The following is a 17,795-nucleotide window of genomic DNA, read 5'->3' on the forward strand; positions in this document are numbered from 1 at the left end:
AGGTGTCCGGGATACTGAGCCCGAGTCCTTTGTCTATATGTTCTGAGATTGCCGTTCTTCCTATGTCTGCTTGTCCACGGAGCTCTTGGTCGTCTGGAGGATGGGTCTGGCGGGCCCGAAGGAATGGCCTGGGTAATGAAGGGGGTTGTTTGGCTGTAGCTCTGCTTGGGGGTGTAGCGGTTTGGTGTGGGGTGCTGCTCCGGCTCCGCGCCCTGATTGTCCCTCATGCAGGCATTGAGCGAATTCCTCTACTGTCCTTATGCCTGTTAGTATAGGTAGCTGGAACGTGAAAGGTCTTAACTCCCCGCAGAAACGCCAGAAACTCTGGAAGTACTTGCTGGACCACCATCTAGATATAGTTGCTCTACAGGAGACTCATCTGGCCAGGAAGGATGAGATGAGGCTTCGGCATAGACAGTTTCCTCTTCTCTACAGGGCCTCGGCATCCTCTAAGCATAGGGGGGTGGCCCTTATGTTTAGGGCTTCTCTCCAGTTCCAGCCACTGGGAGTAAGCAGTGATAGGGAGGGCCGTTGGCTCATGGTGAAGGGCTTGCTGTATGATCGCCTGTGTACGTTTGTGGCTGTGTATGCTCCGAATACTGGTCAGAATGGGTTTTTGCAAGGGCTGATGGACAAAATGGGAGACTTTGTGGAAGGGCACTTGATACTGTTGGGGGATTTCAACATGTTGTGGGACAGGGATTTGGATGGCTCGGGTGCACGCAGGGCAGACACCGGGGTCTTTTCAGGGGCTACACAGCAGCAAGTAAGCGACCTGGGTTTAGTGGATAGCTGGCGCTTCATGCACCCACACACACGGGATTACACGTTCTTCTCTCATGTGCATTATACATACTCCCGCATAGATTACATCTTTGTCAACCAGGCTCTCAGGGGGGACATCACTCTGGCTGGTATTTTCCCACTGTCGCTATCTGACCATAGTTTAGTGGTGCTTGGGCTACACTGGGCGGTGGGGGGGGACGGCTGGCGGAAGTGGTACTTCCCTGCGGCGTTGGTGCGGGATGATGTCTCTTGCACCGCGTTGCGACGGGCGCTTGCAGACTTCTTTACTCTCAACCCACCCTCCGATACGTCGGTATACACCACGTGGGATGCGTGCAAGGCCTCTATACGAGGTACGTGTCTCGCTCTTAACGCGAATCTTAATAAGCTCAGGCGAACTGAAAGGGAGGCCCTGGAGGCGGAGTTGGCTACATTGGAGCAGGCGCATAAGTCGAACCCCTCTAGGTTGACCCTTCGACCCCTCACGGCGGTGCGGGGGAAACTGAGGGCGCACTATAACAACCGGGCTGAATATACCCTCTTGCGTCTCAGACGGGTTTCTTACTCCCAGGGGAACAAGGTGGGGCGTCACCTAGCCCGGCAACTCCGGGATAAGCGTGAGAAGGATTACATTGGGGGCATACGTGACAACACGGGAGCTGTCCGGCATAGGGACGCGGACAAGGCGGCCGTTTTTGGCCGCTTCTACGCGAACCTTTACTCAGCGGATGCCTTGGACTCCGCAGCCCAGGAGGCGTACCTGGGGGGTCTTCCTATTCCACAGGTCTCCAAGGAATGGAACGACTTGCTCTCTTCCCCCATCTCCAGGGAGGAGGTATTGGGAGCCATCAAGGGCCTGAAGCTTCACAAAGCGCCCGGCCCCGACGGTTACACAGCCCAGTTCTATAAAACTTTTGCCTCGGAACTATGCGATTTCTTGGTTTCACTCTTTAACGCGATGGCATCTGAAGGGCGAACCTCGGAGTCTATGGCGGAGGCCCTGATCACCATTCTCCCCAAAACGGGGAAGGACCTTTCCGAATGTGCTTCCTATCGCCCGATAGCGCTCCTTAATCTAGATGCTAAGTTGTATTCCTCTATCCTTGCCGGTCGACTGAAGGATTTGATGCCGGCCCTGATCCACCCGGACCAGTCTGGGTTTATCAAGGGTCGTCAGACCCATGACAATCTACGCCGCGTGATTCATCTGATTGAAAAGGCGGAGCGTTTTCACATTCCCGCTGTGCTGATAGGACTCGACGCGGAAAAAGCGTTTGACCGCGTGGACTGGGGCTTTCTACACCGTACATTGGAGGCCTTCGGGTTTACACCTCCCTTTATTAGAATGCTCGAAGCCAATTACCATAGCCCTACCTCGCGGGTGCTGGTCAATGGCTGTAGATCTGGGCCGTTCTCGCATTCCCGCGGCACGCGCCAGGGGTGCCCGCTATCGCCGCTTCTTTTCGCCCTCAGCATAGAGCCGCTGGCCTTGGCAATCCGGGAGAATGAACGGATCTTGGGACTTCCCTTTACGGGGGAACAGCACAAAATTTCGCTCTTCGCGGACGATGTGTTGCTCTCTATCCAAGACCCGGTGCTATCGCTCCCGCACGTCCACAAGGAACTCGCGGTCTTCGAAGCTGTGGCTGGTCTCAGAGTGAACCTCAACAAATCGTGCATTCTGAACCTGACCCTTCCGCCTCCGGAGGTTCAACGGGTTAGCTTGCTTACCCCGCTCCCGTGGGCGACCTCCTCCCTGTTGTATCTGGGGGTGCGACTGACCTCTACCTTGGGCGCGCTGTTCCAGGCGAACTTCCCACCAATGCTGGCTGTGATCCGGGCGGAGCTGGAGAGGTGGAAACCCAAATTTATCTCGTGGCTGGGTAGGGTTCATGCCATCAAGATGGTCCTTCTTCCCAAACTCTTATATCTCTATCAGGCACTGCCCATCCCGATAGGGGTGGATTACTTCCGTCGACTCAAAACTCTCATGCTGAAATTCGTCTGGCAAGGTGGTCGGGCACGGCTTTCCTATGCGGTGCTTCGGCGTTCACGGGCGGAGGGAGGGGTGGGATTTCCAGATATGCACCTATATTATAAGGCAGCCCAATTGAGAGTCCTGGTGGAGTGGTCCCAGCAGCTATCCGAAAAGCATTGGCTCCACATGGAACGAAGTGTAGCGGGACGGTCCATTTGGGACCTGGCCTGGAAGCCCAAGGCGGACCGACCCAGGAATGCGTACATTTGCACCCCCACTAGCACAGTGCTGAAAGTTTGGGACGCTATTAGTGGCGATGACCGTTGGACAACGTTCCCGTCCCCATTTACTCCTATCCACTTCAATCCAGCCTTTCCACCAGCTCTGACGGATGGATCCTTTGGGCCTTGGAGAGAGGGTGGATGCAGGTCCCTCACCCACCTATTCCATGGCGCGACACCTCTTACGTTCCATAACTGTATGAGGGATTACGGTGTCTTACCTACTGAACGCTTTCGTCATCTTCAACTTCTTCACTGGGCGACATCGCCTGGGGTGGTGGATGCGGCCACGAGACCGCTGACGAAGTTTGAAGACTTTATCCTCCACACTTCCACCATGAAGGGGACGATCTCCTTTTTGTACAAGATGCTCCTTGATACCACGGTGTCCCCCCGACCTCGGTATATGGAACATTGGGAGACTACGCTGGGGCGGGACATAACTGACATTGAATGGAGGACTCTATGGAGGGATGTGACAACACATAACCATTCCACTGATCTTAGGGAGGCACACATGAAGCTCATCTTCGATTGGTATCTATATCCATCCAAACTACATAGGATTTTCCCAGCTTCCTCTGATAGATGTTGGCGGGGTTGTGGGGAACTGGGGGACTTTCGCCACATTTGGTGGGATTGCCCATCTATCCGACCGTTCTGGTCTGAGATTCTCTCGCACATCAGGGAAGTGGTGGGCTATCCGGTCCCGGACTCATTGGACTTTGTCCTGTTGGGGCTGAGAGATCCATTGCTCCAATATCAGACGAGGGCGGATAAACGCATTCTATGGCTGTGCCTTGGCGCGGCTAAACTAACCCTGGCGGCTGCCTGGAAGAGTCCGACGACTCCGGCTATCTCCTTATGGCATGCTCGTCTGTGGCCCCTCTTGAGTATGGAGAGGCTTTCTGATATCTTTCGGGGGAACTTTAAAAACTTCATGTTCACCTGGGGGCCTTTGGTCCGTTTTCTGTCCCGTGGATTGCCATCAGCAGTGTGTCCCTCGGCGCTCCGTGCGCTCCACCTCTTCCAATTTTAGCCACCTGATTATGTTGTGATGATTTGAATGAATGTTGGTCGCCACCACTAGGGTTGAGGGTGGGGGGTGGGGGGGGTGGGTTGTTACGTTGAGAATGTTTATCTCTTTGTTGCGACAGATTTGCATACATGGACATACGATTTGGCCTATCTTTGGTCTGTGATCGAGCTTGAGTCGCTCCTCCTCTTTGAGATTTGGGATCACTGCGGCGCAGTGAGCGTGCCTCGCCACCGCTGGAGGTTACGACATAAGACTTTGGCGTTGTTTATGTCGTCGTTCGAGGTTCTTGAGAACATGTTCTAAAAGCACCCCCTGTGTGGGGATACATGGCGGGATGTCGCCTGTTCCTTCTTCTCTCTCTCTTGCTCACTCTTCCTCTGTTTTTCCTCTCTTTTCCTCTTCTATGATATAACTTGCAAAATAACAATTTTACAAAAAAAAATTGTTAATGCAGCTTCTCTGTCCTGGTACTGCGAGAGCCACGGGCCCATGGTCTCGACCCTAACTGGGGTAGGCGCCCTTAGGCCCAGCCTGTCCCCTGTATTTAGTGGCCCGCCACTGCTCTGACGGTGTGGCCCATGTGAAGCACTGTGTGAGTGAGTGCAGTCCTCCACATTTGGAACACTAGTGTTTGAATTTGCAGGGGTATCTGGAACAGTACCCCTCGTTATAGCTCCAACAGGCTCCTTTGTTCCTTCTCCCTTGCTTGGGTGGATTTTCTGTGTTTCCTGCTGGAACGGCACTATCTCCCGCCCCGGCCTGGGCGGGACGTGCCGGAAAATACCAATACGTCACCGGCAGGCCACTTGCTTTGTGTGTGGAGGCAGATGCCTGCGTGGATGACATCAACTGCATCCACAGTTCCTGGTCCACCTCCCCCCAGGCTTTATCGGGATTAACACTGATGCGGGCCCTAAACTTCTCATCATAGCTTAACCATGCAAACCCCCTGAAGTGCATCTGTGCCTTCCTGATGATGTCCATGTATTTTAATGAAGCTATGGGCCAATCAAGATGCTTTTTACAATAAATACTTTTGTATATCAGAAAAGCAGAAGTCCAGTTTTCCATGTTTTTGGGAACCCTGGGCCTCCTGGTCAGCTCCCACTCTTCCTCCTTCAACCCCTCTTTTGCTTGTATCTCCCTATGTAATAGTTTGAAAACCTTCATGTATTCATGTCTTTAGATTCTATTTCTTTTTTATCCGATAAGTGTGACCCCCAACAGCATAGCCAAGCCCATATAAGGGAGCTTCTTCTGGTGTTTGTCCTCTTTCCTCTCGTCTTTCCTGTCTACCCCGTCCAATTTATCCATCTGGACACTGACCACCACCAAAAGTTTGGACCCATTCCCTTTTTCCTTTGGCGCAGGTGCCGCCATTGCTCTTGCCGCTGCTCCCGTGTCCCTCACAGACCCCACACCCACCGACCGGCAGGCCTTCTCCCCCCTCTTAGGGACCCCCATTCCAAACCGCCCACCAGTCGCCCTCACCTGACAAACTCATCCACATCTCCCGGACCGATCCTTTGGGGTTCATTTTCTTCTGGCTCGCCACCTTCTTCTTGCCTTTGGCCGCACTTGCCTCCTGCAAAACACCAACTTTCTTCGATGACGCTCCCTGTCCGCCCTCCACCACATTCGCCAAATCATCACCCTCATCATCTCTCACTTCACATTCCTCCAACTTATCACTTTCATCCCCGTATTCCAACTGAAACTCAGCCTCACTCTCCTCAGGTGCCCACATCGCTTAACGCACTGCTCTCTTCTATCCTTTCCCACTCTTTCCAAACACATCACTAACATCCTCCGCCGCCTTTGCCTGCTCCTTCGGTGGAGGGTGGGCTGCTGCACACCCCCCTGCTCCTTCCGACTGGTATCTCAGGGCCGTTTTTCAACCCGCCGGTCCCCCGATTAACCAGTCTCAGCTACTCGCTTGCGCCCCCCTCTCCAGGCTGCTCCAACCTGTGGAGGCCCGACACCACCAGGTTTCCCCACCGTCTAGGCTGTCCCTTACGCCATTGAGGGTGGCTCCTCTCCTCCACCCACACCCACTTGCCCGTGGGTCCCTGAAAACTCTCTTCCAGCACTACCACTGCCTCCTCTTCTGACATGGGGGTGGGAGTCCACCACTCTCAAATATCCATATCCTTGACCCCCCTACTGGCACATAGCTCCCCCCACCTCTGCTCTGTTTCCTGGACCAGCCGGCTCTGATCCCGGATCTTTACCTCTAGGGACATCCCTTCCCACCTGGGGAGCAGGGGAGGAGGACTTCTGCATCCCACTACCTTAGGCCCCCTTTGTCTGCCCCCACTGGTCACACTGCCCCCAGGCCTCCAACCCCTTGGGGTGCGCGTCCTCACCTATGTAGGCCCCCAACCCAGCACTGGACTGGGTATGCCTTGGCCTCCCTGACAGATCCAGGGGGGAATCCTCCAATTGTCCATCTCTGTCTGCCTGCCCCTCTCCACGCACAGTCAGGTTCAAAACCTGTCTCTCCCCTTCTTGGCAAACCCCCCGTGGCCCTCCTGCCGCCTCTGCAAGCACCCTGTCGTCCCCGGCCACCAGCTGGGCCGGCATAGGCATTCCCCGCCCTCCTCCCCCACCGCTATCAGGCCCAGGGCCTTCACCCAGGATGACGTGCTGCTGTGTGTACCGCTCCTCTGCCCCTGACCCCTTCCTCTCCAATGCCAGCGAGTCAATAAGGCTTGCGTTATCAAACAGACCGGCAGGCAGGCTCTGCCGCCTGCCCCTGCACTTCCCAGTCTCCGGCTTGGGCTGCCCCCTCCCCCTACCTGCATTGATCTTTTTTCTGGGTGGTGGCTCCTCCATATAAGACACCAAGCAGCAGCAGCGCCGGCGGACGCCGTTGAGGCGTACAGTCGATTCTGACCCACGCCTGCTGTAAAACGCGGGCTCGCAACAGATCCTCCCGGCCTGCATGGCCCAGCACCTGGAGTGCAGCACGGATGGCCTCCACGTCTGAAACCGCCATCGATGGAGCACAAGGTAACCTCGCTGCAAGATAATTCTCCACTACCACCTAAAACACCCTTGCTAATCAGCCGACCGGCAAACTAACCCTAATGCCAAAACCCCCTTTCCTGCACTTCCAAAACTAACTACCCTCCCCAGAGGTATCGGGCGCAAGAAGAGGACAAGTCTCCTCCCCTGGCCCTTATAAACCACCCCCCTATCCCCACCCTCAGCCCATTCCCCAGACCCCAGAAAACCGTGTCCTTCAGGCCTTCATGAAAACCCTTGAGGAAGACGGGTCTGCAACCTTACTTCCCCCTGGGGCCTCATTGTATTGCGGCTTGTTTTATAATACATCATGTAGACCTTATTTTTTCACCACAACCTCTGACTATTCTGATTAACTCAATCCTTAAACTGACATGATGGGATCATTTGTTAGCACTTTTTTTAAATGGTCAGCGTCGGCCCTAACATCAACTCCCTTTGCAAAAAATGTCCAGGTCGTGGAGGCTAGTTTCAAAACTTCTTTTTTCAGAAGCTTTACAGGCTACTCTGCTTGAACTTTCAGCTGCAGTATGCCCTGACGTGACTTATGTATAATTGGCTAACTACAGCCTCTAGAAGCGGTATCACAATGGAGATCAACTCCGTCAGCCACCTGGTTTAATGATGCACTAAAGAAAGAGAGATCACATTGTAAAATTATTTAATGCAAGTAGAGGTCTTATGTCTCTGATGCAAAAGTAGCCTACAAAAAAGCATTAAATTCTTTGTGGAGTTCAGTACGCGTCTTGTTATTTCATCTTCTATCTCTAGTGCACTTAATAAACCTCACAAACTTTTAAAGTGGTTAATTCCTTCTTGTCACCTAGTATTTCGCAAAATACTATGATTACGTCAATCGCGGTGTGTGAAGAACTGTCAGACTTTTTTTTATTAATGAAATCCAAATGACTTATGATAAGTTTCCCCTGCAAGAAGCTCTCATTCCCATTTCTTATAAGACTGTCCATTCAAGTCCTTTGCTAGACACCCTAGACTCCTTCACTGTAGTACTTAATGCTCGAATGTTGGGACTTGGAACTTTGCCATGTGGTAGTTCCGCGTTCTCTTGCAGGATGTTGAGTTGACAGTTGGAAATCAGTTGCTGCGTTGTATGTGTCTCTGGCGGCTCGCTGAAGATTTATGCTGAGAATAAATACATAATTTGAAGAAACTTACAGAGTTGTCTTCAGCCACGGCCCGTGGTGAGAGTTTTGGTGGGGCAGAGAGGTGGGGCGGGGGAGGGGCAGGGTGGGGGGTGCTAAAAACTGGAGTATGGATAATTGAAGGTAAGTAAACAATTAAAAAAATAAAACGAATTTCGTAGCTCACCCTGCAACGCATTTTGCCCCCGCCCCGCCTTTCCGCCCCACCGAAACTCACTCCACGGGCCGTGGCTGGTTGTCTTCCTTCAGCTGCAACATCCTTTTCGGAGATGTAAATGTAAATTGTTACTTGTATAGCGCACTACTCACCTGCAAGGGTCACAAGGCGCTTGTACGAATACCGCTGTGGAACCCATCCTGGCTTTCCCTGTGAGGCGTCCACTCCTGGGCACCCCCAAGGTGGAGGCCAGGCATCCTTAATGTTGTGAGGGCCATTGTGGAGATTAAGCAAGCTATTGCCCAGAGTTGCAGAGTGGGACTCCATGATTGGAATAGGCAACGAGGCAAGAATTATCAGGTACGTGGAATTGAACCCTGGTCCCAGGCCAGACTTCTGCATCAGGGTCTGCCACTCTAATCATTGAGCCACACTTCTCCACACAAGAGATGAGGGAGCGCGTCACCAACACGGACCCTCCTGCAAATCACAGATGTCATATTTCTGATTGTGAGCACTCACAGAACACGCATATGGTTTCTTCTGCCCTATTGGCCAGCTGCAAGTCTAAGTCCCCATTGGACCCATGGCCCACGGATATCCTCAAAATAACCACACCATTAATTAACCCCATTTTTCATAAGCTGATGAATGCTTCACAGGAGACCGCGCTAGTTCTATAGGCCTGGAAGCAGGCTATGCTTTTACCTCTTCTGAAGAAAGTTAGTATGGACCCCAAGGTGCATAGACATTTTTGGCCTATTTCTCTGCTTCAGACTGTCGTTAAAATGTTAGATAAGTGGGTCAATCAACCAATCTCCAGCTTCCTGGAAAATAACAGCCTGCGCCATGATACTCAGTCGGGTTTCTGTGCAGGATATAGCATAGAATCCACCCTTTTGGAGGTCGCTGAATTCATTAAGGTCAATCTTGATCAGAGTTCGGTATCCATGGTTCTCCTTCTTGATTTGTCAGTGACTTTTAATATGGTCTCCCACTCTGTTCTCTTCGACAGAAACTGGGATGTGGCATCCAAGGTCTCACTTTGGGCTTGACTAAAGTTTTACTTGGAGGACACAGCACAAAGAGTATTTCTCCCTCCCTTTACTTCCACAGCTAAACCACTTCATTGCCCTGAGCCCAACTCTTTTAGATATTTACTTAGCTCCTTTAGCTAAGCTAATGGAGGCTTGGGGCATGCAGATTATTTCTTATGCAGATGACACGCAGTTGATGCTCTTATTTCAAGAGAAGGAGGTGGGTGCATTGACGGTGTTCAAGGGATTCTTGAGGGCAATCGGCAAATGGATGAATACGAGCTGCCTCAAGTTAAACTGATAAAACAGAGATTCTTTTTTTTGGCACTGACTGTCATTCAGACGCCTACAACTGATGGTCCTCGGAGCTTGGCTCCCCTCCCTCTCCTGCAGCACTGCCACTCTGCCTGTTGCTTTTATTGCTGGCCTGCTGCTTACTGCTTCTGCCCAGAGACTGAAGGGACTGGACTTTGATGTCCCTATCCTGCTTCCAAGGTTCTCCATGTGCGTGTGCGTACTTGCCTCATGTAAAGTCTTCATATACACGTGCCTGGCCTCTTCTGCAGAGAGTCTTGACTTGTGAAGTGGTGCAAAATCCAGTTCCTAGGGCCTTGGAAATGTAACCTGGTAATCATAAAGAGAAAATCCACTCATCAACTCTCTGTGCCTGTTTTCTCAATACAGCACCTGATTTGCAGCTAAAAAATAGCTGCAGCCTGAGTCCCAGCAACGTGTCACCAATGTCCGTGGCACCCACTCCGACTCTGACGCAGCACCTGCTTCGCAGTAAAGAATCGATGCAGCGCCTGCTTTGTGGCTGTGAAATGGACGCAGCACCTATATTGCTGCTGCCACATTGACGCATTGCATCTTTATTTTAGACGCATCGTCCCTCAATTCTGAATATTCATCGACTCGACGCTGCAGAGTAAGAACCCGGGCAGCATGTCCAGGAATCCACGCATCACCTCCCCTTCCAGTAAGGAACCGTCGCATCACCTCCCCTGCATAGCATTGGAGTAAGGAGCCAATGCATTGCTTTGCTTTTCCGGCACCTCACCTCCCCTGCACCTCGCACCATCTTTCATTTGTGACGCATTTAAGGTACTGCATGCTAAAAAGAATGCATCCATTTAGTTCTATGGACTAAACTTGGTTAAACATTTTTAACGTGATAATTTAACTTGTGTATGTTGGATTTTTGTCCTTTTCATGTTGTTTTTCTCATATAAATATTGGCTATTGTTCTAAAACTGGTGCGGACTCATTTGGTAGTGTTTTCACTGTGTAAGTACAAATGCTATACATATTGTTTCTGAGCTAAGCCTGACTGCTCGTGCCAAGCTACCAAGGGGGTGTGCTTGGGTGTGTAACTCCCTTACCCTGATTAGAGTGTGGGTCCCTACTTGGACAGGGCGCAAACGGCTGCCACCTAGAGACCCCATTTGTAACTAATATTATTTGTTGTTACAATCTGTAAAAAGAGCAGATGATAATGAGTTAAGTGGCAGGTGTGGCAAATTCAGATTTAGGCTAAAAATGCTGAGGATACATAATTGCATATGCATAGGTCAGCAGAGCCAACGAGTGCCTCTGGCATGTATTAGAGTGCCTATTTAGTGAATACACATTTCTTTCCCCAGTCCTGATTCCATCTAGCTATTGGTTGTCTCCATGACCTATATTACTTTTTTACTTGATTTTAACTGGTTTACAGCAAACTCTAGGAGTTTCCCTAGAAAATCGATTCTCTAGAAGTCAATAAGTCTATGGAAGAGTTAGATAAATATAACATTTTAATACAAAATGGCCTCCAATGTGCACTCCCAAATCAGTGCAATACAAAAATTAGCCACAAGAAATAACATCAGAAATCGACTGGGAAGTAATGGAGATTTGCGAGAAAAAAACATCACATTTGTTCGTGTAGCCACAGTTGGGAGCTATTCAGCTTTGTACTGATGCCCAAGTAGTAGTCATGGGTACAAGTAAAATAAAGCAAAAGAGGAAGCAATATCTGCAAACGAAGGGGACTAAATAACATATCAAACAAATCATAAAGGACATGTGATATTTGTTGCTTGGTTGGTGATTACTTTTACGAGAAATAAAGGGCTGTTTGCAAAATGGGGGAAACATCATTTACCACGAAGGCATTACCACTACTCACGTTTACCACGTGACACTTACCACGCAGGGTGCCTTCCACGCAGGGTACCTTCCACGACGTCTTTACCATGGGCTAGGGGGGAGACGTGGTATTCCTTGAAGTCGATCTGCGTGGGCATGAGGGGGCAGAGGGAGGGGGGGGGCTCGGAGGGGGGCTGGGGGGGTCTCCCCCCCCAAAAATAACAAGCAGGTTACTTTAACAAAAAAAACGAACATAAATTTAAAAGAAAGAGGAAAGAGCCTCCCCCAAAGACGTGCCATGTACGTCAAAAAAGCAGTCCTTTTTTTATTTTGGTATACGTGTTTTGACGCTTGTTTCAAAGGCGGATGGAAGTAAGGGCTCGTGGAGAAAGACGTGCAGGTAAGACGCTTCTACTCGTAGTAAAATGCTACGTTGTAAATACCAGCGTGGTAAAGCCACTTGCGAGGTAAAATTCGCGTGGTAAAGCCATGCGTGGTAACTGAAATCGTGGTATAATCATATATTCGCAAAATGGTTGCCACATAGTGCAAGGACATGCATGTCAGTGTCGGAACCCTATCAAACCATCGTATGCTTTTTATCATCTCATCTACTTGACATTAACCATAGAATCCCTTGCGTTTAGTTTGTCCCTTTTTGCACACCGTTGCTTAGTGTGATCGCCCTGTGCCAAGCCCGAGCAAAATGTAAGACATTAGGGTAATTTGGAACCTCGACTGACAAGGGGTTATGGATCCTCTGTCCCCTACTGAGCGAAGAGATACAATAATTTCTCCTAAACAACAGGTGGTCCCAATTTTCAAGTACTTTGGGAGGAATAAAAGGATAATCCAGTCCTCCTGGGTTAATTAACTAATAATCTCCTAGTTGACACAGATGTTGCTGGTTGATGTCTTAGCAGACAAGGTCAACAAGACTCAGCTTGGGCAAGGGACACAGGGGAAGAGATCACAGGAAAACAGACTTTAATGCCCCTGAGCGAAAAGAAGCGCAATAGAAACAGGGCAAGAAAACTGACATTCAGAAAAGATCATTGCCTATAGGCGAGCAGTAGTGTTTAGTTTTGCTTTAAAAGCATTAGTCTTCTGTCGGCACATTTCTGTTGATATGCAATGCCATATTTAATTTCTAATGCTTTACATTGACATTATTGTTGAGCTTATTTGCTAATTAATTGTTGGTTTTCCAACCAAAAATTAATTTACATATGGCTTTGTCCAAACTGAGATCGTATGGTGTGCAAAATAACAATGGACTGGAATGTGGGCAGAGTCATTTCCAGTGGCTCAGATTAATTCAAACATTCCATCCATCACTTTTTGTATAGTTCAGTGTGTGTAAAAAAAGTAAAAATACTAATACAAGAGTAAATAACAAAATCATGAAATGAAAGCAGAATTTGGCCCACCAGTCCTGACAGCGAAGTGGACTACTTTTTAAGTGGATATTCATATGTGCTACCTGAAAGCATATATATATATATATATATATATATATATATATATATATATATATATATATTGTTATGATTATTTTTTTTTAATGTGGTTTTAAAGATGACTTTAGGCAAGACATAAAACGAATGTGAAGTACAAAATTCGAAGCATTATAGTTGAAAGGTAAAAATAAATCTATTTTTGAAATACATTGGAGGTCTTGAAGTTTTTGAAGGATTTTCAGACTGTCAAGACATCCTTGAATGGTGTAAAGTAAAAACTGGGCATAAGGCTTCTTAGAGGAAAGTAAGAAGCAATACAGGCCATTGGGTTGTTTAGCAAACATATGTGACAGGAAGTCAAATGCTTCTTATAATAAAAGACAAATGGGTTTCAATATTTGGTTGGTTTTAATGTTAAAGAAAAGAAGACTATTGAGTGGAATCAACAGAACCCTTATACTCCATTGTTCGAATCTCCGCCTGGACAAATCTCACAGTATTTGGGGCTTTTTGTGACAAATGCTACAAAGATTTCACCGTTGTTGTCAGTACTGGGACCCACTCTCCTAACGGAAGAACCGCATATATTTTATCAGTCATCCAAAGGGCTTAATATTCTGTTCATCTCTAATTTTCACCCTGTTTGAGACATCAGAGTAGAAGTTACACTTGAAGAAGAACAGATTACAATATTAATAGAAGCAGAACATTTATTGATTACCCATTTATTGATTGAAGATCCTGGTATGCAAGATTGATACTTAACAGAATTACAGACTGCAAATTCTATACATTTAAAATGAGACCTTGAGTTTCTACTGCTAACACCGCAGCCCACCTCAAATGAAGTCTGCAACCTACAGCTAGATGGGGGTGTAGTGAAGAGACCTAGAGGCAAATAAAGCCTGAAGAAGTGCCAGTTGCAAGCCACATGTTTCACCACAGACTGAAAATGGTTCATGAAATAAACAGATACCAGGTTAACACCAGCATTACACTTGATTATCAATCGACAGGTAGCCTTCTTTCTTCATCAATGAATATATGATAACTAGAGGTGATGCTGTCTGAAAAAGACAGCTATGGAGGGTTAGTGCCCTGTCAGAGCCCATGACAGCGACAAGGAGGAGATTGGGTCTTATCGATAAATTTCTGTCTGTAGAACCAGGAAATAAGCATTCGAATCGCAGGCTCCCCACTGGACCAAAGTGTGTGATGCTGGGGAAACCACTTCAAGGGTTTGTGCATTAGATGCTATATCTGCCAATTGGAAAGTAAAGAGATACAGGTTAATATTACAATATGCAACAATACAAATACTCTGGATGCCATTTTCAGTAGGAATAGCAAAGCTTCAATATAATCTTATTAATTTTCAGTTTCAGGAAGGAGCAATGTCATACTGAATTCTGTGATTTTTATGTGGCCATGGAATATTTACCCTGTATTGTTAATTCATCGTGTATCCGATCTCCTTAGGTAAATGACCAGTCTTAACTAACTTTGTGATGTATTATTTGAAGTCTCCTCGTCCTGCTGTCGAACTCTTCTCTCTGCTAACCTAGGGAGACACATATCCAGATGTCAGTCTCATATTGCTCCATGGTTTAATGCGGATCTCAGCCTTTTGATACAACAAAGCAGAAGAGTTGAAACTAGATATAGAAGGTACAACACCCTGAGATAAGCTGGAACGGGGAACGTCGTTTACGACGCAACTTTTAGCATGCAGTGCTATTACAACGCGGTTCTAAAATCGCATTCTATTACAACGCATGACTCCGGGGGCGCTCAAGGATAGGGAATACTTTTAATTTACTATCCAACACCTTCCCTAGTGTCAACGGGGACTGGTGTTGGAATAGTAAATTAAAATATTCACTACCTAACACCCCTTTGTATTATGCGTTGTAAAAGAATGCGTTATAAAAACCGCGTTGTTACAGCATGCGTTGTAACAATGTACATCCGCTGGAACACACAAAGGCCGAAACAAACTATAATGAAAATGGCATCATGACGGCAAAAGTGTTGTTTAAGATAGAGAAATCAAAAGCAATGCAAATCAATCAAGTACCTGTTCAGTTTGGTAAAGACCATCAACTCCTCATCACACTGCTCAGCACACTTTTACCTACTGACACCATCATTCCGTACCAGGGTTCCTGGTGACTTCTAAAATGGTTTTCTGTTTCCTGTAGCTGTGTAAACTCAGACCCACACATTTTTCTGCAATGCACCAGGCCATGATAATAAAGGCATTAATCAGTTTCAGAATAGACCATTGTTGTAACTCTCTACTTCAGTTCTCCTAACAGGGGCCTTTCTATTTTGGCAGAGGGTTCAAAACACGCCAGCACTCGCAGTGGTTGGCTCGAAAAAGGGATCAGGTCTTTCAAGCAGGGAGACCTCTGCACTGCCTTCCAGCAACAGACTGGATTACATTTAAACTGACTTGTTACAGGTACAAACAATGCTATCAGCTAGGTCTAAACTCTCTGCTAGGACCGTCTCACTGCCACTTCTCCAGGGTCTACACTGGTTGCCTATCAGCAAACGAATTCAATATAAGATCTGCTGTATGATGCATAAGGCAACACATGGTAAGGTCCCTAGCTATCTAGCAGATAGACTCATCCGCTATCTATCTTCCAGAACTCTAAGCTCTAGTTCTAAATCACTCCTCTTGGTGCCCGGTGTTAAGAAATCCAGCATCAGGGGAAAGCTTTTTACCATATGGCCCCCTCCCTGTGGAATTCACTTCACAGCCACCTCCGGAATTGTGCCGACTATCTTCGATTCCATAAGCTTCTGAAAAACGCACTTTTCTGATCTCCTTCTATAAGCACTCCTGTGGTGCGGAGATACTCTTTAGGGGGTGATTCGGGCGCTTTACAAGACTCTAAATAAAAAAAGCCTTAATTCAAAGGACTCGCCCTTACACACTGGTTCAACACTTGCGCAGTCGGGACTGGGCCCTTCTCTCAGTCCCTATGTTAGAACTGCAGGCCCTTTTCAGGCATGCCCAAAGCTGTGTTATGCATGCCTAGAGTTTTATATAGCACAAACTGACCTGAATCGAGTATCAGAGCGCTTTACAAAGCACCAGTTGCATTACTTGAGGACACATTCATTTTTGTTAGGCACCGGGAGATTAAGTGATTTGCCCAGAATCACAGGCTGTTCAGCTGTCATTGCCCAGACTCGACCCCAATTCCCCAGATTCGAGGGCGACTGCCATAGCTATAGGGCCAACTCCTCTTCCCTTGTCTTTTAGAGCTAGACCCACATTAGGAAACTTTAGCACAACTCTGGTTTGATACTCCATGAAGACTGACACTAAGACACCTTTTACATGGTGTGTTATGTTATGTTATGTTATTTTGTGTCTTTTATAGCACTCGGCTACTCAAAAGAGTGTCCCGGCGCTTTATTGACAACCTGAAAAGACAAACACAACACACATATTAAAAGAAACAGGGTCAACAAAATACAGAAATCTAGGAAGCAAAAAGCCAAGTTTTCAGGCCCTTCCTGAAAGCCAACAAATTTGGGGTGCTACGTTGTGCCAGGGGTAGGGAATTCCAAAGCTGTGGGGCCCGGAGCATAAAGGAACGACCTCCCATACGAGCCTTCCTCACACGCGGAACGATGGCAAGGAACAGAGACTCTGACCTCAGAGATCGGGAAGGACGATAGGAGGCAAGCCTCTTCTGAAGATATTTAGCCCCTGTGGCATAGAAGGCCTTGTGTGCAAGAGTTAAGGCTTTAAAAACTATCCGCTGTCGGATAGGCAGCCAGTGAAGCGACTGCAACAAGCCAGAAGCTCTGACACGCCTATGCAGGCCAAAAATGGCACGCGCTGCCGCGTTCTGGACCACCTGCATCCTTTGCAGGAGATATTCCGGCAGGCCAAGATGCAGGACGTTGGAATAGTCCAGTCTTGAACCGATCAAGGCCTGTACCGTAGTCCTGTGGTCCTCAGAAAGCAGAGGAAAAAACTTCCGAAGCATACGGAGAAGGCCAAAGTGCCCCTAACAAATACAATCATTCATTCATTCAAAAGAAAATTACTAAACTGAGACGCTGCATAATCCCTTCAAAGTTTAAGCATATTGTTACAAGAGATTAAGTGGCAAGTCCGACCAACTTTGGAGAATTGGAGCATATTTACAAGCCACTGAAGCATCACTTTTTTTGACGCTCCGGTGGTGTAGCGCTATTTCCCATATTTACAAGGTGGCACTAAGCCACTTACCATGGCTTAATGCCACCTTGTACATATGCCCCTTTCTGCTGCAGTCCTATGTAGCAAAGGGGTGGGGCAGCAACACTCATTGCTTGTTGACGCTACCCCAGATTTACGAGGCTGAGGCACTGCCATTCTAACCCCATGGATTACAATCATTTCCCCTCATTTTTTGCTCTTTCCATGTGTGCTGCAGCACCCATGGCAAGAGCAAATCCCCAAGAATGATTGTTTATGTGCAGGAATTTGTCCCTTCCAGCACATAAACAATTACCCCTGCAGCGCAGGCACCCTTGCAATATGGTGGCAGGGTGCCTGCACTGGCCCTAGGCAGCTTTTTTTGCGCCAGCGCTAGGGGAAACACAGGGGTGCACCACATTCTTGTGAATATGGCGCACCGCTGTGTTTTAAAAATGTCGCAGCACGGCGCTGCTGATTTTGGCGCCCCTCCAAATTAGTTTTGTAAATATGCCCCTTTGTCAGTCAGC

Source organism: Lissotriton vulgaris, chromosome 11 (assembly GCF_964263255.1).
Source record: "Lissotriton vulgaris chromosome 11, aLisVul1.2, whole genome shotgun sequence".
Taxonomy (NCBI): Eukaryota; Metazoa; Chordata; class Amphibia; order Caudata; family Salamandridae; genus Lissotriton; species Lissotriton vulgaris.